Source organism: Ranitomeya imitator, chromosome 1, assembly GCF_032444005.1.
Source record: "Ranitomeya imitator isolate aRanImi1 chromosome 1, aRanImi1.pri, whole genome shotgun sequence".
Classification (NCBI taxonomy): domain Eukaryota; kingdom Metazoa; phylum Chordata; class Amphibia; order Anura; family Dendrobatidae; genus Ranitomeya; species Ranitomeya imitator.
The window spans coordinates 150,911,118-150,936,345 of NC_091282.1; positions in this window are offsets into that span (position 1 = coordinate 150,911,118).

Consider the following 25,228-nt stretch of genomic DNA (forward strand, 5'->3'; position numbering starts at 1 on the left):
AATGAAATGCTAGGTGAAATCCCAAGAAACAATGAAAACCCTATATTAAGGGTCACCAATCTAACCCAAGAAGAGGTGCGAAACCGGCTAAATAAGATTAAAATAGATAAATCTCCGGGTCCGGATGGCATACACCCACGAGTACTAAGAGAACTAAGTAATGTAATAGATAAACCATTATTTCTTATTTTTAGTGACTCTATAGCGACAGGGTCTGTTCCGCAGGACTGGCGCATAGCAAATGTGGTGCCAATATTCAAAAAGGGCTCTAAAAGTGAACCTGGAAATTATAGGCCAGTAAGTCTAACCTCTATTGTTGGTAAAATATTTGAAGGGTTTCTGAGGGATGTTATTCTGGATTATCTCAATGAGAATAACTGTTTAACTCCATATCAGCATGGGTTTATGAGAAATCGCTCCTGTCAAACCAATCTAATCAGTTTTTATGAAGAGGTAAGCTATAGACTGGACCACGGTGAGTCATTGGACGTGGTATATCTCGATTTTTCCAAAGCGTTTGATACCGTGCCGCACAAGAGGTTGGTACACAAAATGAGAATGCTTGGTCTGGGGGAAAATGTGTGTAAATGGGTTAGTAACTGGCTTAGTGATAGAAAGCAGAGGGTGGTTATAAATGGTATAGTCTCTAACTGGGTCGCTGTGACCAGTGGGGTACCGCAGGGGTCAGTATTGGGACCTGTTCTCTTCAACATATTCATTAATGATCTGGTAGAAGGTTTACACAGTAAAATATCGATATTTGCAGATGATACAAAACTATGTAAAGCAGTTAATACAAGAGAAGATAGTATTCTGCTACAGATGGATCTGGATAAGTTGGAAACTTGGGCTGAAAGGTGGCAGATGAGGTTTAACAATGATAAATGTAAGGTTATACACATGGGAAGAGGGAATCAATATCACCATTACACACTGAACGGGAAACCACTGGGTAAATCTGACAGGGAGAAGGACTTGGGGATCCTAGTTAATGATAAACTTACCTGGAGCAGCCAGTGCCAGGCAGCAGCTGCCAAGGCAAACAGGATCATGGGGTGCATTAAAAGAGGTCTGGATACACATGATGAGAGCATTATACTGCCTCTGTACAAATCCCTAGTTAGACCGCACATGGAGTACTGTGTCCAGTTTTGGGCACCGGTGCTCAGGAAGGATATAATGGAACTAGAGAGAGTACAAAGGAGGGCAACAAAATTAATAAAGGGGATGGGAGAACTACAATACCCAGATAGATTAGCGAAATTAGGATTATTTAGTCTAGAAAAAAGACGACTGAGGGGCGATCTAATAACCATGTATAAGTATATAAGGGGACAATACAAATATCTCGCTGAGGATCTGTTTATACCAAGGAAGGTGACAGGCACAAGGGGGCATTCTTTGTGTCTGGAGGAGAGAAGGTTTTTCCACCAACATAGAAGAGGATTCTTTACTGTTAGGGCAGTGAGAATCTGGAATTGCTTGCCTGAGGAGGTGGTGATGGCGAACTCAGTCGAGGGGTTCAAGAGAGGCCTGGATGTCTTCCTGGAGCAGAACAATATTGTATCATACAATTATTAGGTTCTGTAGAAGGACGTAGATCTGGGTATTTATTATGATGGAATATAGGCTGAACTGGATGGACAAATGTCTTTTTTCGGCCTTACTAACTATGTTACTATGTTACTATGTTACTATGTCCTGAAAAAAAAAGGATGGAAATCCTGAACGTGTGAACATACCCTAACACTGACTTCCTGGTGAAGTCCATGTTCAGGGTCTGTGCCTGAACAATAGGTGTTCGGTACGGACTCAGAAATTTCCTGTTTGAGTTTGTCCATCTCTTCACACGGACACATGGATGTCACACGGATGACAAGCAGATGTCACATACGTGCACACGGATGGCACATGGACACAAACCACAGATCTCACCTGTACTATTTTTTCCAGTACAGGATTCACCAGGACGTGTAAAGTGGGCCTTACACAAAGTGTTTGTAATGTGTTGCCTAATCAAAGCACAGCAGTGGAGATTTGTTATTAGTTTCTCCACTCTGCATAGGCAGCATCTGAGATGACAAAGCTATCAGTATAACAAAATGAGCTTTGCCATCTAGGTCAGTACCTACGCACAGTGCAGCAGCCGATCACAAATTAATCTCATCTCTTGTGCTCTTGCAATACAGGTGTCTGGATGCAACAAGCAGAAACCACAAGGCGGAAACAGGCAGGGGTTGATATATTGGTATTTATATACAACAATAACTTTTAAATAATTAGGGTTAGTAGATATGCAATTTAACAGTATAGGGAATCACAACAGATTTTGAATAAGCAAGAATGTCTCTCACTACTTAAAGTTAGTGGTGCGCCCAGTCTTGGGAGTCATCACGTGAGTTCTCGCCCAAAGCTCTAGCCCAGTGGGGGTTACCGGGTTTTCCCGCTAGGCCACAACTCTGTTCCTGACGCAGTCTATTAAAGCCCGTGGAGCCTCCCATGCACCAACCAGCCCCCTCCCAACCTGTAATCCTAGTCTAAGCCAACCTGGTACCGTAGTTGATAGCTGGAAGTGACAGCCATGTTCATTAGCAATATTCCTCATTTCTCTCAGTTTTGCATCTCCTGTCGCAGTCACAGCATGGCTCTTCTTGGCTTGACCATCGGTGGAAGTCTCTCAGGCTCCAGGCAGAGAGAACTGGGCTTCAGCTCTAGTCAGGCATAGTTGGACCTTGGAGGCTTAACTAGCACAGGTTGCAGATCCGGCTCTGACCAGCTTAAGCCTTACTTGAGAATATCTTCCAGGGGAATCCGGACATTGTAAGTGGTGACTGACATCTGAGTAGCACAGACTCCCCGTTGATGCTTGTCACGCTGGTTTCAGAGGCGTCTCTGGAGCATGTCCGTGCTGCTCTCTTCCCTGGTGCCAAATCTCCTTGTGGTTGGGCACGCAATGGTTTTATATCAGGTAAGTCCTTACTGAGGGTCACCTGATCAGGTCCAGCACAATAGGTATTTCCCCTTGCAAATCTTCTAACACACTTTGACTCCGCATGATTTCTGCTGGCCAGCAGATGGCAGTGTTGCCTCATTAATGGCACATCTTGCACTAATTTTAGCATTTTGTTACATTCCTTCCCCCTTTTTGTTTGCCAGTCCTCGGGCAAGAGGAATTCTTTGGAGTTCAAAGTTTCTCCACAGGTAATCGAGTTCAGCCAACAGTTGAGCTCTCTCCTGGGTCTTCTGCTGTATCTGGGACCAGATGAATTCATCCTGAGAATACCAATTAGGGGGAATGCTGGCATTGGCCCGCTCAGTATTGCGAAGCTCTTCCTGCAAAGGCGCGTCTGGGGTATTTGGAGACTCAAGCACTGGAGGTGCTAAGTTGACTCTGTGTTCGTTTTCTGTCCCATTCGAGAGTGGCAACAGTATCTCCAGTGAACTTATAAGCCCTGCAGCTATTCTTCTTTTTCCACTAAGACTGCCCTTTAAGGGACCTAAACCACTTCTGTTGGGGGCCCTGCCTCGGTATGCTGTTTTGCTTCAGAAGATCAGGGTCACAGCATATTCTTATGCAATACCCAATGTGCCACGGCGTCATCTCCCCCAGGTCTAACCTTGTAGACTGGGTTATTTGGGTGAATCTTCCTCACCACTCGGTAGGGTACCGCCTCCCAACTTGTTCCTGGGTCGTTTATCCCTCACCACTAGTGTTGAGCATTCCGATACCGCAAGTATCGGGTATCGGCCGATACTTGCGGTATCGGAATTCCGATACCGAGATCCGATATTTTTGTGATATCGGGTATCGGTATCGGAAGTGTAAAATAAAGAATTAAAATAAAAAATATTGTTATATTCACCTCTCCGGCGGCCCCTGGACATCAGCGGGAGGATCCGGCGTCCGGCACAGCTTCTTTCTTCAAAATGCGCGCCTTCAGGACCTGTGGAATGACGTCCCGGCTTCTGATTGGTCGCGTGCCGCCCATGTGACCGCCACGCGACCAATCAGAAGCCGCGACGTCATTCCTCAGCTAAAGTCCTAGAATGAGCGCCTTCTAGGACCTGAGGAATGACGTCGCGGCTTCTGATTGGTCGCGTGGCGGTCACATGGGCGGCACGCGACCAATCAGAAGCCGGGACGTCATTCCACAGGTCCTGAAGGCGCGCATTTTGAAGAAAGAAGCCGTGCCGGACGCCGGATCCTCCCGCTGATGTCCAGGGGCCGCCGGAGAGGTGAATATAACAATATTTTTTATTTTAATTCTTTATTTTACACTTTAATATGGATCCCAGGGCCTGAAGGAGAGTTTCCTCTCCTTCAGACCCTGGGATCCATGAGGATACCTTCCGATACTTGATGTCCCATTGACTTGTATTGGTATCGGATATCGGTATCGGCGATATCCGATATTTTTCGGGTATCGGCCGATACTATCCGATACCGATACTTTCAAGTATCGGACGGTATCGCTCAACACTACTCACCACCACAGGCCCAACACTCTCGCTCACGTTCCGCTGCTGGGCTACATGTGGTCCGGAATGAGTGACTTTCCCATTCTGACCTCCTCTTACGTGAGGTCAGGGATCAACCAGACGTTGGCGGAAGGGGTCCTTTGATGCTGCACAGCTTACCTTGAATGTCATGAATGTCTCAATGTTTCTCCCACACTCAGTCGGGATCAGTGCACGTTGACTCAGGGGTGACCACTTCATGACTCCAGACCACGGCAGTGAAAGCAGCGGTCTCTCTCTGCAAGACTCTGGCTTCAGCCCCAACCTCCAGAAAGCCCAGACCAGGACTCAGGCGTAGACATACCTTTAAGATTTACTTCAGAGAGGGATGCTTCAGTCCAGCAACGAGTTGATCCTGCAGCATTTCGACCAAGGGACCTAGCCCTCGGTGCCTGACTTGGGTCTACTTGGAGATATGGGCCGTCACTACCTGCAATGCATTAACATACTGAGTTATGGTCTCACTTTCCCCTTGGACCCACTGGAACCGCATGCGGAGGTGCCCTAGGTCCATGGTGTCACAATGCATATCCTCCAAGATTTTTAGGGTGACACGTCGGTACAGTCGACCATGGCAACCGGTCTCGGATACGGACTGTCTTGACACCTGGCTACGAACTGGAGGATACCATTTGCTTTCCATTTGTGAGTTTCTTTGGTCATTAAAGACATTTGCTTTGAACTCTTATGTGGTCTCTGCCTATTTGTTGGACTGCACCAACCCCGCTGCACTACAGTTAGTAGATATGCAATTTAACAGTATAGGGAATCACAACAGATTTCAAATAAGCAAGAAAGTCTCTCACTACTAAACTTAGTGTTATTCCCAGTCTTGGAAGTCACCACCTGAGTTCTCACTCAAAGCTCTGGCCCTAGCGGGGGTCACCGGGTTTTTCGCTAGGCCACATGTATCTTCCTGATGTAGTCTATTAAAGCCCATTGAGTCTCCCACGCACCACCCGGCCCCCTCCCAACCTAAAATCCTAGCCCCAGCTGACCCCCTAACTGTAGGTGATAGCTGGAAGTGACAGCGTTCCCACTCGCACTATTCCTCCTTTCTCCTTCAGGCATGCCTCTGCTGTCGCAGTCGCAGCACAGCTCTTGTCGACTTGACCTTCTGCGGAAGTCTGTCAGGCTCAAAGCAGAGAGGACCGAGCTTCAGCTCTTAACAGATGTAGTTGGTCCTTGGTGACTTAACCAGTGCAGTGCAGTTATAATTCAAGAAAATGTAACAAAAATAAAATGAAATAAAAATGATTTATTTAAGAATGTATAACTTTTAATTTTTAACATTTTATGTCAGATTTCAGCAAAACAAAAAAAAAAATAGAGTGTCAAAGGGCAAACTATAATAACATCAATATTTTCTTAAAATACAATGCTTGTGCACTGGGCATAAGGGGTTCAATACTGGAAAAGTAAAAGGGGCCTACGGAGTACCAGGTGGGGAGAATCCAGCTGTTTATTCAGTAAAAATATGGAAAAACTTTATTGTTGATTCAGATAAAACAGAATATTTCCAGTCCTATGAAATCAATTTTCATAGTATTAGGAATGCCTGTTTTATCTGAATCGACAATATAGTTCTTGCATATTTTTTGTCCAATAAACGGCTGGATTCTCGCAGAATTGGGTTTTTTTCATCTGAGCCCAGAATCGCTGGCTACTTCCACCTTGTTGGATCACAATTTTTCTTATGTTTAGCAGTAGAGATGAGCCAATCTTTCAAGGTTTGGTAAAGTTCGATTTACCGAACGTTTAGACGTTCGCCGAACATGTTCAACAAAGTACCCAAACCTCATTAAATTCAATGGAAGGCTAAACCAAACGTATACACAACACCTTAAGGGGTGATAAAACGCTTCTCAAACAGGTAAAATTAGGGGCACACACCATGAAAGTGGCATCAATTGACCCACAGTAGAAATTTGCAAATGACACAGCAACAGTCACACTCAATGTCACAAACATCAGTTTTATACAGTACTATTGGTGTGAAAATGCATTTAAAGAAACACAGGTAGTTGACGGATCAAATGACCGACAGTAGAACCTTTTTTAATGGCACAGAAGCAGTCAGCCATGGGTCATGCAAGAGGTATAAGGGTCTGAGCCAGCATTTACAGCTTTGAATTGAAGTTGCAGTGAGGACCTGGTGGTTAAGGGAGCAGTGTAAGACTTCTTAGTTGGGAGCACTGATACCTCATGCAACACCTCTAATTTTTTTTCCAGCCACACTCATATGGTGCAAACATCAGTTTTATACAGTATTATTGGTAGAAAAGTGTAAGGAAAGTAACACAGATAGTTGACTGAAAGTAACTGCAGGCCTGTCCATCTGGGAGCCCTACTTACACAGGCAGCCCACCAGATGGAGACCCAACTTCAAGTCTCCACATTTCAAAAAATTATTGTCACACACCACTAAATTGGCATCATTTTCGACAGAGTAGAAATAGTATAATAGGCCTCTGACACGCCTTCCACCATAGGCAACCCAACAGATGTAGACCCAGTCTCCATAGTTCAAAAAATTGTTTGTAACATCAGCAGAAGTAGCCACAGCAGGCACAGAAGCCATGACAAATGTGTCACAGACTGCAATAACGTGAGATCAATGCATGACACTAAAAACAACATACAAGAAAAGGTTGCACTCTATCGTGCCAAAGCATTGTCTAATATGAAATACATGAAATATGAATAGCAAAATGGCTTTTGAACATTAGGAAAAATATTTGAGAGACGCTTTGCACAGGAATTGGCCAAATAGTGTGAGCCCATCAACCATCGTCAAGGTGGACTAAAAACAACACTATCGCCTAGTCTGCCCAGTCTCTGACTGGAGTGTAAAAGTCATTGGAGATCCATGACGTGCTCATTTTGATGAAAGTTAAGCAGTCTAAACTTTTAGGGGATAGCTGGATGCGCTTATCCATCAGGACACCACCAGCAGCACTGAAGACACGTTCTGAGAAAAATCTGACTCCCGGGCATGACAAAAACTACAGTGTGTGATTGGCGAGCCCAGGCCACTCTTCCATTTTTGAAGACCAAAATTCAAAAGGGTCCATTTTCCCCTGATGGCATTGATATTGACCTCCAGATACTCCAGCCCCATTTTCTCCAGTCATTCACAATGTGTCAGACTTGTACTCTGTTCTGCTGGTGCACGGGCTGATCTAAAAAATGTGTGAAATGACTCACAGAAATTAGTTATGCCACTTACACTGCTGCTGTTGCTAATGTTTTTGCAATGACACCTTGACTTTCTGAGGAAAACAACTCTTTAGATTGTCTCTACTCTTCAGCATGCGCGTCTCTTTCCAGGTGGGGCAGCATCTGGCTAAAATTACTCTTGTACCATGAATATAACAGAGTGGAAACCCAGTAGTCATCATTATTTCAAACCATAAGAATATGGGCATCATGTTGAAGATAGTGCAAAAAGAAGGCGCACATGTGTTGGGCTCTTCTATGAAATCCAAGTCCATGGTGTGTTGGTGGTGGGGTAACAAGGTTGCTTCTTCTGTCCCCTCCCGCCAACCACGGGCAACAGAGAGGTGATTATTATAGTCTTCATCTCCTGGCTGTTGCGTGTCCATCGCCTCTTCCTCCTCGTAGTCCTCCATTTGTTCCTCGGCTCCTGCACCTTCACTAACGGTTTGGTACCATGAATCCCCCTCAATCATTGTAAGCCATCCTCCCATGGCACACACCCGTGCAACGAAAGTCCAGATATTTGAGAAATTGTTATCCCTTCTACATCCTCCTCTGCTTCCAACTCTTCTTCTGGGACCAGCCTACTCACGCAGACTATCCAAAGTGTGCTCCAGCAAGTAGATGACCAGAATAGTGATGCTGATGATGGCATTGTCAGTGCTAACCATCCTAGTAGCTATTTACAACTGTGCAGATGGGTAAGAGGTCCTTTATCCATGCCCACTCTGCAAGCGTGATTTGCACCAAGTCTGTACTGTGTTGGGCCAGGCTATGCAAAAAGACTTACTGCACCAGGGCTCGTCGCTACTTCCACAGTTGCTGCAACAAATGCAGCATGGAGTTCCACCATGTCAGAACATCGCAAATCCAACACTTAACCGATAGGTTGAAAGACATTTCTAGAGATGCAAGTCGATGACTTTAGGGGTGCGATCGTCAGAAGTGAGCACACAGTGACCGTGGTTTCTGCAGCAGCGCATCTAGGCCAGGATAGTGGTGGAGAAATTGCTGTACCACCTGGTTGAGGACATGAGCCATGCAAGTCACATGAGTGAGGTTGCCCTGGCATAGGGCCACCATCAGGTTTGCACCGTTATCGCACATGGCTGTCCCTGGTTCAGTGGAGACAGCCATTGCTCTAACTTGGTCTGGATATCTGTCCACATTACTATCATTGCGATCTACAACGCATATTAATTTTAACACTGCCTGATTGTGGTGAGCCATGGCAGCACAGTACAGAGGTGGGGGGATTCTATATGCACTGCTGGAACGAGTGTCTGATTAAGGGAGAGGTTGAGGGCACAGGTGGAGGCCCTAGAGGAGGTGGAGGAATAGAAGCACTGTAGGAAGTATTAGATACAGAGGTTTGTCCTGCAAGCCATGGGAATTTAAAGACTTTTGGAACAGCTCCTTGACCGCCTGCCCCCACAGCCACCAGAGTCACCCATTGCCCAGTCAGAGAGATATAACTCTGACTGTGCACTGGGAACTGGTGATGTTTTCAGGGAACAGGTGATGTTGTTTGCAACATGCTGGTGTAGGGCAAGCACAGCTTTCTTATAGAAGTAATGGCGACTGGGCAACTGTATCGGGGAACTGAGACAGCCATCAACTTTCTGAAACTGTCTCTATCCACCATGTGGAAAGGCAGTTTTTCAGTGGCCAACAGATTGGAAAAAGTGGAGTTGAAGCTCTTAGCTTTGGCATGTGTAGGAGGAAACGTTCTTTTATGTCACCACAACTGCAGGACCAAGGGCTGGTTGCTATGCTGAGAGAGGGTGGAGTACAGAGAAAAGTACCAGCTACTGTATTGTGAATGAGGTTCAGGCAGAATTGTTAAGGTGGTTTGAGAAAGATGTTTTGTGCTAGGTGATACAAATACAGCAGGCATGTCCACTTCCGTAACAGCTGATGGGCTCTCACTCAACATAATTGTAGGGGGTAAAGAAGTGTAGTTTCTGCTGCCTGTGAGATCTGTGTGAGAAGACTTGGCACAGTGATGGAGGAGGAAGAAGCAGCAGATGTGGTTAATGGGAAAGCTGGTGGTTGGTGAAGCCCGCTAGTTGGCATTTTAGCTCAGTGAGATTCATACACTAAGGCATGTTATTCCTGCATGTGCCGTGTCATACATGTAGTTGTCAATATATTGCAATTTTTGCCTCTACTAAGTTTTTATTTGAAAATTTGGCAGATAACATGAGTTGGGTCATCCTTTGCGGTCTCAAAAAAGGCCTAGGCAAGGCACACTTGCGACCGATGCTGCCCACAGCCAGAGTTGAGACTGAGAATGTAGTGCTTGTCATGGTTGCATCACTTTATCTCTGTGTGGGAAGTTGCAACATAACCTCCCCTTCTTCCTCCTCCTCCACCTCTTTTGCTGATCTACTCAGCTGCATACCTCTGGGCTCACACCAAGTGGGATCCACAACCTCATCGTCATCCTCTTTGTTTTCACACTCTGTTTCCTCACCTAGAGAGTCACCCTCCTCCTCTTCCTGCTCTGGCACCACAGTACAGTCCACATGCACATTTGGTATCTGAGTCTCATCAGGATCATTTCCACCCCTGTTGGTTAACGTCTGGTGATGAGGGTCTGGATACTGTTCAGACCCTACTTCATCCAGCCCTGGACCCAACATGAAAAAATTTGGGCCATCAGCGCAGATGCTTTTCTCCTCTGGATTCTGTGATTCTGGGACCTCTGATGCCCATGGAACAGAATGTGTGAACCGCTCTGCAGAATGGCTCATCTGTGGTTCCCCACAGCGAGTTGGGCATTTGGAGATTTGTGATGCGGGGGGAAACAATGGTGATCCCCTGAGGATTGTACTGTGTGTGATGTTAAGGTGGAGGAAGAGGAGGAGAGGTCATTTGATGCAGAGCTTGCCATCCACTGGAGCACATGCTCTTTCTGAGCCTCATCTACAAGGTGTACCATTGTGCGACTGCCAAAGAAAAGGAGTCGAGTAGCCCTTCCAAAAACAGATGTTATCAGTGGTCTTTGTATAGGTCGAGAAGGTGTTTGTTCAGTTGATGTTTCATTAAATTAACACCTCAGCAATGTACATGTCTATCACCAATCCTATTTCCCCTTCCACCACAACATCGCTTTTTCCCACATATGTTGTATGTACCATTCCCCTCTTTTAACATGCTGTTTCGAAAACTGCAGTACTTTGCTCTGCTCTCAACAGGGTAGACAAAATACGCCTGCGCCGGAGCCGCAGCGTGAAGACAAGAAGAGGTCGCCATCGTAAGAAGATGGGAGCCCCGAACCGGACCACGACGCCCATCGGATCGGACCGCAGCGGGAACGCCCCTTGGTGAGTATAATCTAACCTCTTTTTCACATCTTTAAGGATACATCGGGGGCTTATCTACAGCATTTCAGAATGCTGTAGATAAGCCTCTGATGCTGGTGGGCTTAGCTCATCATCGATTTTGGGGCTGACAGGTTCCCTTTCATGTCTCTCCCACCTAAAGTAAATGTACATTGAAAAGATGTCTGCACTATTGTTTATGGCTTTTTTTAGGGTCTTCTACTCTAAGACGACACTCGTATCAAACTCTGAATTATATACACTTCAAAGCTAATATGCATCAATATATAGTATAATAAATGGTTTATGTCGTTTCAATAAACCATATGTGTGAGACATCATAGCTGTTAGTCTCTATTCACTTTTGTAAGGAATACTGACAATTAGAAATGGTGTATGGATAGAAGAAAACTGGTGAAAAATGCTGGCTAGGACTCATGTATTGGCCAGAAACAGTGCTATTCTCATCTACATACAAGAGCTTATTCAAGAAAGTTAACTGAAATGAAAAGTAAACTTAAAGGAGGGAACCTATATCTCTAATACTATAATACCATAATTTTAAGAAGTTGTCAGATACTTTTTAAAAGTCTGTGCACCAATAAAAAAAGTAAATAACAGTACAATATACAGTATAAATAATATTGACATATTAAATCCAAATAACATTGCCATAAAATGCATTTTCTTGGTGTAGAGCAGTGGCCCCCAACCTTTCTGACCATGAGAGCCACATTCAGCTCTGAGAGAGAGTCACAAGTCACATTCAACTCTGAGACAGGGTATCGAGCCACATCAAGCTCCTGCCTCCCTCACAGTAGTGGCAATCAATGCCCCCATTATTGGTATAATGATAAAGCGTTTCCACAGAAATCACTAGAAAGTAGTTTACCAAAATACAGTGGTTCCCACAAGACCCCATTCAGTTTTCTCCCATCCCTGATAGGTAGTATCTTCCTGTCTCCAGCATAAAAGTCCCCTTAGTGACCGAGCCAAATTTTTGAAATCTGACCAGTTTCACTTTATGTGGTAATAACTCTGCAACGCTTCAACAAATCCCAGTGATTTTGAGACTGTTTTTTCGTGACACATTATACTTTATGATAATGGTAAATTTTGTTCAACATTTTTTGTGTTTATTTATAAAAAATATCAAAAATTTTAGAAAAATGTTAAAAAATTAGCAATTTTCTAAATTTGAATGATTATCCCTTTATTCCAGATAGTCATACAACAGCAAACCATTAATAAATAACATTTCCCACATGTCGGCTTTACATCAGCATCATTTGTAAAATGTTATTTTATTTTGTTAGCATTTTAGGAGGTTTAAAAATGTAGCAACAATTTTTCATTTTTTCAAATAAATGTACAAAATTTATTTTTTTAGGGACTTATCCATGTTTGAAGTCACTTTAGGGGTCCCATATATTGGGAAACCCACAAACGTGATACCATTTTAAAAACAGCACCCCTAAACATATTGAAAACAGCTGTCAGGTAGTTTATTAACCCTTCAGGTGCTTTACAGGAATTAATGCAAAGTGGTATGACAGAAATGAAAATGTGTATTTTTACCACCTAAATGCCTCTAACTTCTGAACAGATTACTACAGCCGTCAGACTCTAAGGCCGCTATTTGGTCATGAATTGCCATGGCAAACATCAGGACAACAAAATCATGATCTGAGGGCACCAATTGTGACAAAGAAGAAGCCCCCACACACTGTTAACCATTTATAATGATGTAGTCACTATTGACAGCAGCATCTAAGGGGTTAAACAGATTTAGATGGTGCAAATACTGATCGTGGCTGGTACAGCAAGTTGTCAGCTATAGTGTACAACCGACAGATGCTGGATTTTCATCTGTATGGGGAGGCTATTCTCTTATATCTCAGGTCAGTTAAAAGACGTATTGGCGGTCATTAAGGGGTTCTCTAAACTGCTAAGACCAGTATATGGGCATCCAGATCTGCTCTTCTGTGCAAGGCTACTCACAAAATTCACCATTTCGAGATGTGCTCTTCATACCTGGAGCTAGTGCACGAAGCTGGCCGACAGCCGCAAGCAACAATTCATGAGACCGCGAGCTACATGTGACTCTCAAGCTACAGGTTGCGCAGTGAAAGCAGCGGTCTCTCTCTGCAAGACTCTGGCTTCAGCCCCAACCTCCAGAAAGCCCAGACCAGGACTCAGGCGTAGACATACCTTTAAGATTTACTTCAGAGAGGGATGCTTCAGTCCAGCAACGAGTTGATCCTGCAGCATTTCGACCAAGGGACCTAGCCCTCGGTGCCTGACTTGGGTCTTCTTGGAGATATGGGCCGTCACTACCTGCAATGCATTAACATACTGAGTTATGGTCTCACTTTCCCCTTGGACCCACTGGAACCGCATGCGGAGGTGCCCTAGGTCCATGGTGTCACAATGCATATCCTCCAAGATTTTTAGGGTGACACGTCGGTACAGTCGACCATGGCAACCGGTCTCGGATACGGACTGTCTTGACACCTGGCTACGAACTGGAGGATACCATTTGCTTTCCATTTGTGAGTTTCTTTGGTCATTAAAGACATTTGCTTTGAACTCTTATGTGGTCTCTGCCTATTTGTTGGACTGCACCAACCCCGCTGCACTACAGTTAGTAGATATGCAATTTAACAGTATAGGGAATCACAACAGATTTCAAATAAGCAAGAAAGTCTCTCACTACTAAACTTAGTGTTATTCCCAGTCTTGGAAGTCACCACCTGAGTTCTCACTCAAAGCTCTGGCCCTAGCGGGGGTCACCGGGTTTTTCGCTAGGCCACATGTATCTTCCTGATGTAGTCTATTAAAGCCCATTGAGTCTCCCACGCACCACCCGGCCCCCTCCCAACCTAAAATCCTAGCCCCAGCTGACCCCCTAACTGTAGGTGATAGCTGGAAGTGACAGCGTTCCCACTCGCACTATTCCTCCTTTCTCCTTCAGGCATGCCTCTGCTGTCGCAGTCGCAGCACAGCTCTTGTCGACTTGACCTTCTGCGGAAGTCTGTCAGGCTCAAAGCAGAGAGGACCGAGCTTCAGCTCTTAACAGATGTAGTTGGTCCTTGGTGACTTAACCAGTGCAGTGCAGTTATAATTCAAGAAAATGTAACAAAAATAAAATGAAATAAAAATGATTTATTTAAGAATGTATAACTTTTAATTTTTAACATTTTATGTCAGATTTCAGCAAAACAAAAAAAAAAATAGAGTGTCAAAGGGCAAACTATAATAACATCAATATTTTCTTAAAATACAATGCTTGTGCACTGGGCATAAGGGGTTCAATACTGGAAAAGTAAAAGGGGCCTACGGAGTACCAGGTGGGGAGAATCCAGCTGTTTATTCAGTAAAAATATGGAAAAACTTTATTGTTGATTCAGATAAAACAGAATATTTCCAGTCCTATGAAATCAATTTTCATAGTATTAGGAATGCCTGTTTTATCTGAATCGACAATATAGTTCTTGCATATTTTTTGTCCAATAAACGGCTGGATTCTCGCAGAATTGGGTTTTTTTCATCTGAGCCCAGAATCGCTGGCTACTTCCACCTTGTTGGATCACAATTTTTCTTATGTTTAGCAGTAGAGATGAGCCAATCTTTCAAGGTTTGGTAAAGTTCGATTTACCGAACGTTTAGACGTTCGCCGAACATGTTCAACAAAGTACCCAAACCTCATTAAATTCAATGGAAGGCTAAACCAAACGTATACACAACACCTTAAGGGGTGATAAAACGCTTCTCAAACAGGTAAAATTAGGGGCACACACCATGAAAGTGGCATCAATTGACCCACAGTAGAAATTTGCAAATGACACAGCAACAGTCACACTCAATGTCACAAACATCAGTTTTATACAGTACTATTGGTGTGAAAATGCATTTAAAGAAACACAGGTAGTTGACGGATCAAATGACCGACAGTAGAACCTTTTTTAATGGCACAGAAGCAGTCAGCCATGGGTCATGCAAGAGGTATAAGGGTCTGAGCCAGCATTTACAGCTTTGAATTGAAGTTGCAGTGAGGACCTGGTGGTTAAGGGAGCAGTGTAAGACTTCTTAGTTGGGAGCACTGATACCTCATGCAACACCTCTAATTTTTTTTCCAGCCACACTCATATGGTGCAAACATCAGTTTTATACAGTATTATTGGTAGAAAAGTGTAAGGAAAGTAACACAGATAGTTGACTGAAAGTAACTGCAGGCCTGTCCATCTGGGAGCCCTACTTACACAGGCAGCCCACCAGATGGAGACCCAACTTCAAGTCTCCACATTTCAAAAAATTATTGTCACACACCACTAAAGTGGCATCATTTTCGACAGAGTAGAAATAGTATAATAGGCCTCTGACACGCCTTCCACCATAGGCAACCCAACAGATGTAGACCCAGTCTCCATAGTTCAAAAAATTGTTTGTAACATCAGCAGAAGTAGCCACAGCAGGCACAGAAGCCATGACAAATGTGTCACAGACTGCAATAACGTGAGATCAATGCATGACACTAAAAACAACATACAAGAAAAGGTTGCACTCTATCGTGCCAAAGCATTGTCTAATATGAAATACATGAAATATGAATAGCAAAATGGCTTTTGAACATTAGGAAAAATATTTGAGAGACGCTTTGCACAGGAATTGGCCAAATAGTGTGAGCCCATCAACCATCGTCAAGGTGGACTAAAAACAACACTATCGCCTAGTCTGCCCAGTCTCTGACTGGAGTGTAAAAGTCATTGGAGATCCATGACGTGCTCATTTTGATGAAAGTTAAGCAGTCTAAACTTTTAGGGGATAGCTGGATGCGCTTATCCATCAGGACACCACCAGCAGCACTGAAGACACGTTCTGAGAAAAAGCTGACTCCCGGGCATGACAAAAACTACAGTGTGTGATTGGCGAGCCCAGGCCACTCTTCCATTTTTGAAGACCAAAATTCAAAAGGGTCCATTTTCCCCTGATGGCATTGATATTGACCTCCAGATACTCCAGCCCCATTTTCTCCAGTCATTCACAATGTGTCAGACTTGTACTCTGTTCTGCTGGTGCACGGGCTGATCTAAAAAATGTGTGAAATGACTCACAGAAATTAGTTATGCCACTTACACTGCTGCTGTTGCTAATGTTTTTGCAATGACACCTTGACTTTCTGAGGAAAACAACTCTTTAGATTGTCTCTACTCTTCAGCATGCGCGTCTCTTTCCAGGTGGGGCAGCATCTGGCTAAAATTACTCTTGTACCATGAATATAACAGAGTGGAAACCCAGTAGTCATCATTATTTCAAACCATAAGAATATGGGCATCATGTTGAAGATAGTGCAGAAAGAAGGCGCACATGTGTTGGGCTCTTCTATGAAATCCAAGTCCATGGTGTGTTGGTGGTGGGGTAACAAGGTTGCTTCTTCTGTCCCCTCCCGCCAACCACGGGCAACAGAGAGGTGATTATTATAGTCTTCATCTCCTGGCTGTTGCGTGTCCATCGCCTCTTCCTCCTCGTAGTCCTCCATTTGTTCCTCGGCTCCTGCACCTTCACTAACGGTTTGGTACCATGAATCCCCCTCAATCATTGTAAGCCATCCTCCCATGGCACACACCCGTGCAACGAAAGTCCAGATATTTGAGAAATTGTTATCCCTTCTACATCCTCCTCTGCTTCCAACTCTTCTTCTGGGACCAGCCTACTCACGCAGACTATCCAAAGTGTGCTCCAGCAAGTAGATGACCAGAATAGTGATGCTGATGATGGCATTGTCAGTGCTAACCATCCTAGTAGCTATTTACAACTGTGCAGATGGGTAAGAGGTCCTTTATCCATGCCCACTCTGCAAGCGTGATTTGCACCAAGTCTGTACTGTGTTGGGCCAGGCTATGCAAAAAGACTTACTGCACCAGGGCTCGTCGCTACTTCCACAGTTGCTGCAACAAATGCAGCATGGAGTTCCACCATGTCAGAACATCGCAAATCCAACACTTAACCGATAGGTTGAAAGACATTTCTAGAGATGCAAGTCGATGACTTTAGGGGTGCGATCGTCAGAAGTGAGCACACAGTGACCGTGGTTTCTGCAGCAGCGCATCTAGGCCAGGATAGTGGTGGAGAAATTGCTGTACCACCTGGTTGAGGACATGAGCCATGCAAGTCACATGAGTGAGGTTGCCCTGGCATAGGGCCACCATCAGGTTTGCACCGTTATCGCACATGGCTGTCCCTGGTTCAGTGGAGACAGCCATTGCTCTAACTTGGTCTGGATATCTGTCCACATTACTATCATTGCGATCTACAACGCATATTAATTTTAACACTGCCTGATTGTGGTGAGCCATGGCAGCACAGTACAGAGGTGGGGGGATTCTATATGCACTGCTGGAACGAGTGTCTGATTAAGGGAGAGGTTGAGGGCACAGGTGGAGGCCCTAGAGGAGGTGGAGGAATAGAAGCACTGTAGGAAGTATTAGATACAGAGGTTTGTCCTGCAAGCCATGGGAATTTAAAGACTTTTGGAACAGCTCCTTGACCGCCTGCCCCCACAGCCACCAGAGTCACCCATTGCCCAGTCAGAGAGATATAACTCTGACTGTGCACTGGGAACTGGTGATGTTTTCAGGGAACAGGTGATGTTGTTTGCAACATGCTGGTGTAGGGCAAGCACAGCTTTCTTATAGAAGTAATGGCGACTGGGCAACTGTATCGGGGAACTGAGACAGCCATCAACTTTCTGAAACTGTCTCTATCCACCATGTGGAAAGGCAGTTTTTCAGTGGCCAACAGATTGGAAAAAGTGGAGTTGAAGCTCTTAGCTTTGGCATGTGTAGGAGGAAACGTTCTTTTATGTCACCACAACTGCAGGACCAAGGGCTGGTTGCTATGCTGAGAGAGGGTGGAGTACAGAGAAAAGTACCAGCTACTGTATTGTGAATGAGGTTCAGGCAGAATTGTTAAGGTGGTTTGAGAAAGATGTTTTGTGCTAGGTGATACAAATACAGCAGGCATGTCCACTTCCGTAACAGCTGATGGGCTCTCACTCAACATAATTGTAGGGGGTAAAGAAGTGTAGTTTCTGCTGCCTGTGAGATCTGTGTGAGAAGACTTGGCGCAGTGATGGAGGAGGAAGAAGCAGCAGATGTGGTTAATGGGAAAGCTGGTGGTTGGTGAAGCCCGCTAGTTGGCATTTTAGCTCAGTGAGATTCATACACTAAGGCATGTTATTCCTGCATGTGCCGTGTCATACATGTAGTTGTCAATATATTGCAATTTTTGCCTCTACTAAGTTTTTATTTGAAAATTTGGCAGATAACATGAGTTGGGTCATCCTTTGCGGTCTCAAAAAAGGCCTAGGCAAGGCACACTTGCGACCGATGCTGCCCACAGCCAGAGTTGAGACTGAGAATGTAGTGCTTGTCATGGTTGCATCACTTTATCTCTGTGTGGGAAGTTGCAACATAACCTCCCCTTCTTCCTCCTCCTCCACCTCTTTTGCTGATCTACTCAGCTGCATACCTCTGGGCTCACACCAAGTGGGATCCACAACCTCATCGTCATCCTCTTTGTTTTCACACTCTGTTTCCTCACCTAGAGAGTCACCCTCCTCCTCTTCCTGCTCTGGCACCACAGTACAGTCCACATGCACATTTGGTATCTGAGTCTCATCAGGATCATTTCCACCCCTGTTGGTTAACGTCTGGTGATGAGGGTCTGGATACTGTTCAGACCCTACTTCATCCAGCCCTGGACCCAACATGAAAAAATTTGGGCCATCAGCGCAGATGCTTTTCTCCTCTGGATTCTGTGATTCTGGGACCTCTGATGCCCATGGAACAGAATGTGTGAACCGCTCTGCAGAATGGCTCATCTGTGGTTCCCCACAGCGAGTTGGGCATTTGGAGATTTGTGATGCGGGGGGAAACAATGGTGATCCCCTGAGGATTGTACTGTGTGTGATGTTAAGGTGGAGGAAGAGGAGGAGAGGTCATTTGATGCAGAGCTTGCCATCCACTGGAGCACATGCTCTTTCTGAGCCTCATCTACAAGGTGTACCATTGTGCGACTGCCAAAGAAAAGGAGTCGAGTAGCCCTTCCAAAAACAGATGTTATCAGTGGTCTTTGTATAGGTCGAGAAGGTGTTTGTTCAGTTGATGTTTCATTAAATTAACACCTCAGCAATGTACATGTCTATCACCAATCCTATTTCCCCTTCCACCACAACATCGCTTTTTCCCACATATGTTGTATGTACCATTCCCCTCTTTTAACATGCTGTTTCGAAAACTGCAGTACTTTGCTCTGCTCTCAACAGGGTAGACAAAATACGCCTGCGCCGGAGCCGCAGCGTGAAGACAAGAAGAGGTCGCCATCGTAAGAAGATGGGAGCCCCGAACCGGACCACGACGCCCATCGGATCGGACCGCAGCGGGAACGCCCCTTGGTGAGTATAATCTAACCTCTTTTTCACATCTTTAAGGATACATCGGGGGCTTATCTACAGCATTTCAGAATGCTGTAGATAAGCCTCTGATGCTGGTGGGCTTAGCTCATCATCGATTTTGGGGCTGACAGGTTCCCTTTCATGTCTCTCCCACCTAAAGTAAATGTACATTGAAAAGATGTCTGCACTATTGTTTATGGCTTTTTTTAGGGTCTTCTACTCTAAGACGACACTCGTATCAAACTCTGAATTATATACACTTCAAAGCTAATATGCATCAATATATAGTATAATAAATGGTTTATGTCGTTTCAATAAACCATATGTGTGAGACATCATAGCTGTTAGTCTCTATTCACTTTTGTAAGGAATACTGACAATTAGAAATGGTGTATGGATAGAAGAAAACTGGTGAAAAATGCTGGCTAGGACTCATGTATTGGCCAGAAACAGTGCTATTCTCATCTACATACAAGAGCTTATTCAAGAAAGTTAACTGAAATGAAAAGTAAACTTAAAGGAGGGAACCTATATCTCTAATACTATAATACCATAATTTTAAGAAGTTGTCAGATACTTTTTAAAAGTCTGTGCACCAATAAAAAAAGTAAATAACAGTACAATATACAGTATAAATAATATTGACATATTAAATCCAAATAACATTGCCATAAAATGCATTTTCTTGGTGTAGAGCAGTGGCCCCCAACCTTTCTGACCATGAGAGCCACATTCAGCTCTGAGAGAGAGTCACAAGTCACATTCAACTCTGAGACAGGGTATCGAGCCACATCAAGCTCCTGCCTCCCTCACAGTAGTGGCAATCAATGCCCCCATTATTGGTATAATGATAAAGCGTTTCCACAGAAATCACTAGAAAGTAGTTTACCAAAATACAGTGGTTCCCACAAGACCCCATTCAGTTTTCTCCCATCCCTGATAGGTAGTATCTTCCTGTCTCCAGCATAAAAGTCCCCTTAGTGACCGAGCCAAATTTTTGAAATCTGACCAGTGTCACTTTATGTGGTAATAACTCTGCAACGCTTCAACAAATCCCAGTGATTTTGAGACTGTTTTTTCGTGACACATTATACTTTATGATAATGGTAAATTTTGTTCAACATTTTTTGTGTTTATTTATAAAAAATATCAAAAATTTTAGAAAAATGTTAAAAAATTAGCAATTTTCTAAATTTGAATGATTATCCCTTTATTCCAGATAGTCATACAACAGCAAACCATTAATAAATAACATTTCCCACATGTCGGCTTTACATCAGCATCATTTGTAAAATGTTATTTTATTTTGTTAGCATTTTAGGAGGTTTAAAAATGTAGCAACAATTTTTCATTTTTTCAAATAAATGTACAAAATTTATTTTTTTAGGGACTTATCCATGTTTGAAGTCACTTTAGGGGTCCCATATATTGGGAAACCCACAAACGTGATACCATTTTAAAAACAGCACCCCTAAACATATTGAAAACAGCTGTCAGGTAGTTTATTAACCCTTCAGGTGCTTTACAGGAATTAATGCAAAGTGGTATGACAGAAATGAAAATGTGTATTTTTACCACCTAAATGCCTCTAACTTCTGAACAGATTACTACAGCCGTCAGACTCTAAGGCCGCTATTTGGTCATGAATTGCCATGGCAAACATCAGGACAACAAAATCATGATCTGAGGGCACCAATTGTGACAAAGAAGAAGCCCCCACACACTGTTAACCATTTATAATGATGTAGTCACTATTGACAGCAGCATCTAAGGGGTTAAACAGATTTAGATGGTGCAAATACTGATCGTGGCTGGTACAGCAAGTTGTCAGCTATAGTGTACAACCGACAGATGCTGGATTTTCATCTGTATGGGGAGGCTATTCTCTTATATCTCAGGTCAGTTAAAAGACGTATTGGCGGTCATTAAGGGGTTCTCTAAACTGCTAAGACCAGTATATGGGCATCCAGATCTGCTCTTCTGTGCAAGGCTACTCACAAAATTCACCATTTCGAGATGTGCTCTTCATACCTGGAGCTAGTGCACGAAGCTGGCCGACAGCCGCAAGCAACAATTCATGAGACCGCGAGCTACATGTGACTCTCAAGCTACAGGTTGCGGACCACTGGTGTAGAGTGTAAAGACAATAATTCCATTCAAAGACCACTTCAGCTATTGTTTTACTGTCCCCTCTGTTGGCAATTACTACTATGTGTGTAGGACGTATTGCCATACTTATTGGTTGCCATCTTGTGCTGTTTCCATCACTGTCCGCTCTCACATCACATGACAGCATATGTGACCTGCCTGCCAGTTCGCACTTTGTCTTCTGTGTTTACTGGAGATCCCTTTCTCAATGTAAGTGAATGAGGTTAGGAGAGCTTCGAGAAACTTAAACTGAGAAAGTGATCTCCAGTCCATGCTGAAGGCACAGGTCACAAAATGCCGGAGCGGCGTATGGTAATACCATCTCTACACATAATCTACTAATTCTTAACAGTGGGGATAATAAAAAAACCCAGAGTGGTCTTTTATTAAAAATTGATGGTGTTCCAAAAAAAGTTTCATTTCATACCCACATAATATTGCTCCAAAATACCCACTACTATGATAAACTGTAAACCTAGTGATTCCATACAATGTCCTCTTAAGATGGTCACTCAAGGTCCAGCATATTCTCTACCTGAAAGTAATCCAACTAATTCTTCATTCTTTGGATTTATCAGCAAATATCTAAACAACAATATTAGTCTAGAAAAAAAATAAAAAAATGGAATCAAGCAGATGCCTAAACCTATCCTACCCTAGTCACTGGCACCTCGGTACTTGTATTTTAAATACAAAGAGAAAAGCGGAAAGCTAAAACAACTGAATCCCTTCTTCATTATGTCACTGCTTAAAAATGACAGACATATTGTATTTGGAGGATAATGCCTGTATATGAATTTTCCCCACAGCAAGATATGCTGATTTCACAGACCTTTTCTCAATAAGGGTAGTGGTCCACCATGGGTTCTCACCAACTATTTACAAATTAGATGGGATCAACCACGGCTGCAATCCTGATTTGTTCTCTATTTTCTTTTGGTATATTGGGGGTGATAGTGAGTGGTCAGGGTTTGTTTATCGGCTGCTGGTTTGGGCTCGCTCACACTATAAAAAGGATGAGTATAATCCAATAAAAAAATCAGATTGCACTAGGAGCAATGTTATTCAATGATCTGCGTATTTTTTCTCAGCTGTATTTGACATGAGAAAAAATGACAACGTGCTGCTATTTCACTTTGAAATTGGACAGTGCGAGAAAAAAAAATGCATACCATACAATCATTAAGGCATCCGATTTTTATGGATACATTACAATTGCGCAGCATAGGAAACTGTAAATGGTCTCATAAAACATAAATACCTGAATAAAAAAATGGATTTTGTGTGGACAGTACATGAACAGCACACGGATATCAAGTGAGAAAAAAAATCGTCCCACTTTTCTGGATTAGAATAGGACCGATTATTTTTACGCAAGTGTGAGCGTACCCTTAGACTTCATTTTTTATTCTCTTCAGCAGGTTTAGCGTTGCAGTACCATTTTCAGACCGGAAGAGAAGCTAAAATAGTGTGTCATAGACGAAAATATGACAATAACTTGGATTTTAGTCAAAATTTCAAAGAAGCAAATTACACCGTGTTATCTCCAGAAAATAAAAATGTGTTGTGCCCTTCTTTCTCTGATGGCAGAACATCTATTGGTTGCACAGATGTTCTCTGACAATTCTAGCTCCTGACAAGTAGCAAGCTGTGCTTTTTAGTACAAAAATGTTATACTGAACAGCTATACCCCTGGGAGGAGAGCAGTGTAGGATAAGCAATACATAAAAGTATCATTAAAAAGGGTAGCTGTCTTATTGTGTGTTTTATAGCTCTTAATTTACAGCAAAGATAAAGTCACTTCAATATATATATTTTAAGAATAACTTAACATGTTTATTTCAGAGCAAGTACGGTAATTGTTCCTGCTATTTAATATTGTAATATTGTATTACAGTGACTTAAAATATGTGAAACTCCGTCCCGTATGTTGTATATATTTGAAAATAAAGGTGTTATGTTAAAATTTTGGCTAGTGAACACAGGGATGGATCAATCAACAACTTATATGTAAAGAGGTTTTTCTCTACTTTTTCATTGATAGCTTATCCACAGGATAAGACATGAATGTCTGATCAGTCAGGGTCTGACACCCGGCAAACACACCTATCAGCTGCTATGGATCTTGGTTGCCGCCGGCCGGGATTGCTCAATTGCGGAGCTGCTCCAATTCTGGTAGTGGCTGCGGCAGGGTACTACATATCCTCGTCTCATCCAAATCAAATGGTTCCGGCCAGCGCTGACACTGATAACGCCTGATCGACCAGGGTGCCGAATGTCGGACCCCAACCGATCAGACATTGATGACCTATCCTAAGGAGTGTGAGGCAGTGACCCCTGTTACAGCTAGGGGGCGCTGTATGTGCTCTTCAGAATGTGCATGGAGGCATAGGGAGGCCACGAGGGCATGCTACAGACACAGCTGTGGCTGTAATTAGAAGAGTGAAGCAGTGACTGATTAAAAAACCCTGTAGTAATGGGGGAAGGGTGTCAGTGTGTTCTTGGAAGCAGACAGGGCAGTTGTCTGCAGAGCTCTCTCTGTGTGGAGCAGCACAGAGGCTAAAGGAACCAGAGAGACTGACACCCTTCGTCTTGGGCTGTCTTATGTGTACCCGGCTGCACTCCAAAGGATAAAGAGTGCAGTGCACTAAGTGAGTACAGAGACTTGTTACAGGCGTGTGGTCACCCAGGGAAACTGGACAGAGGGAAGTTCGGCTTGTGTATTGACTGCATCATATAGCCATGCATTATTAATGGACTGTATGAAGAAGCTGTATACTATATTGACTGTGTGAAGTAACACAATAAAAGAACGTTTTATTTGAATTTGCTTGGGTCACTGCTGTTTCACTGTATATGGTCCTACCGCTGCATCACAGAAGGGGTCAACAATAAAAAAATAGCGGATAGCCTCTTTAACCCCTTCCCAAAATTATCCATACAGTTGTTATACAACTAGCACATACCTCTGACTGCCGTGATCTTGCTGATGGGGTGATGAACCCATGACCCAATTTCAAAGTGACGATGGGTTATTAGGGTAGCTGGGGGCCTATAGCTGGGACCGTCTCCCTTGTCTTGTTATTATTTCAAGCCCCAGATTCCAGAAAGAGCTCTACACTTGGCAGTGGTTTGTAGTGAATGGAGCTCAGCTGCAATACAACACATATTTCTGAAATAAAGTGGTTATGTTTTTCTAATCCTCAAAAATCCTTTTAAGATGGGAGAGACTTGTTGTCGCACCCCTGAGGGTCCACTCGCCACAGAGGTACTGCATCTCAGCCAGAGGTGTGGTGCCCCAACTCTCTGGCAATACCAGCACCCATCGCTAGAGGAGGAAGAGAGAAGAGCAGACGTGATAGAGAGTTGGAGCTTGGGACAGGAGCTGTGAGGTGCTCGTCCCAGCACGAGAGAGAGAGAGAACGGAAGAGAGAAGGGAGAGAGGCTTCCAGGAGAAACAAAGGGGTCCTTGCTGACCATCGCCAGGTCGAAAGACCAGGTCGCAGTTGGGGAACCGGACCCTGATCTAGTGTAGGAACTACAAGTCCCAGCTAGGAACCCG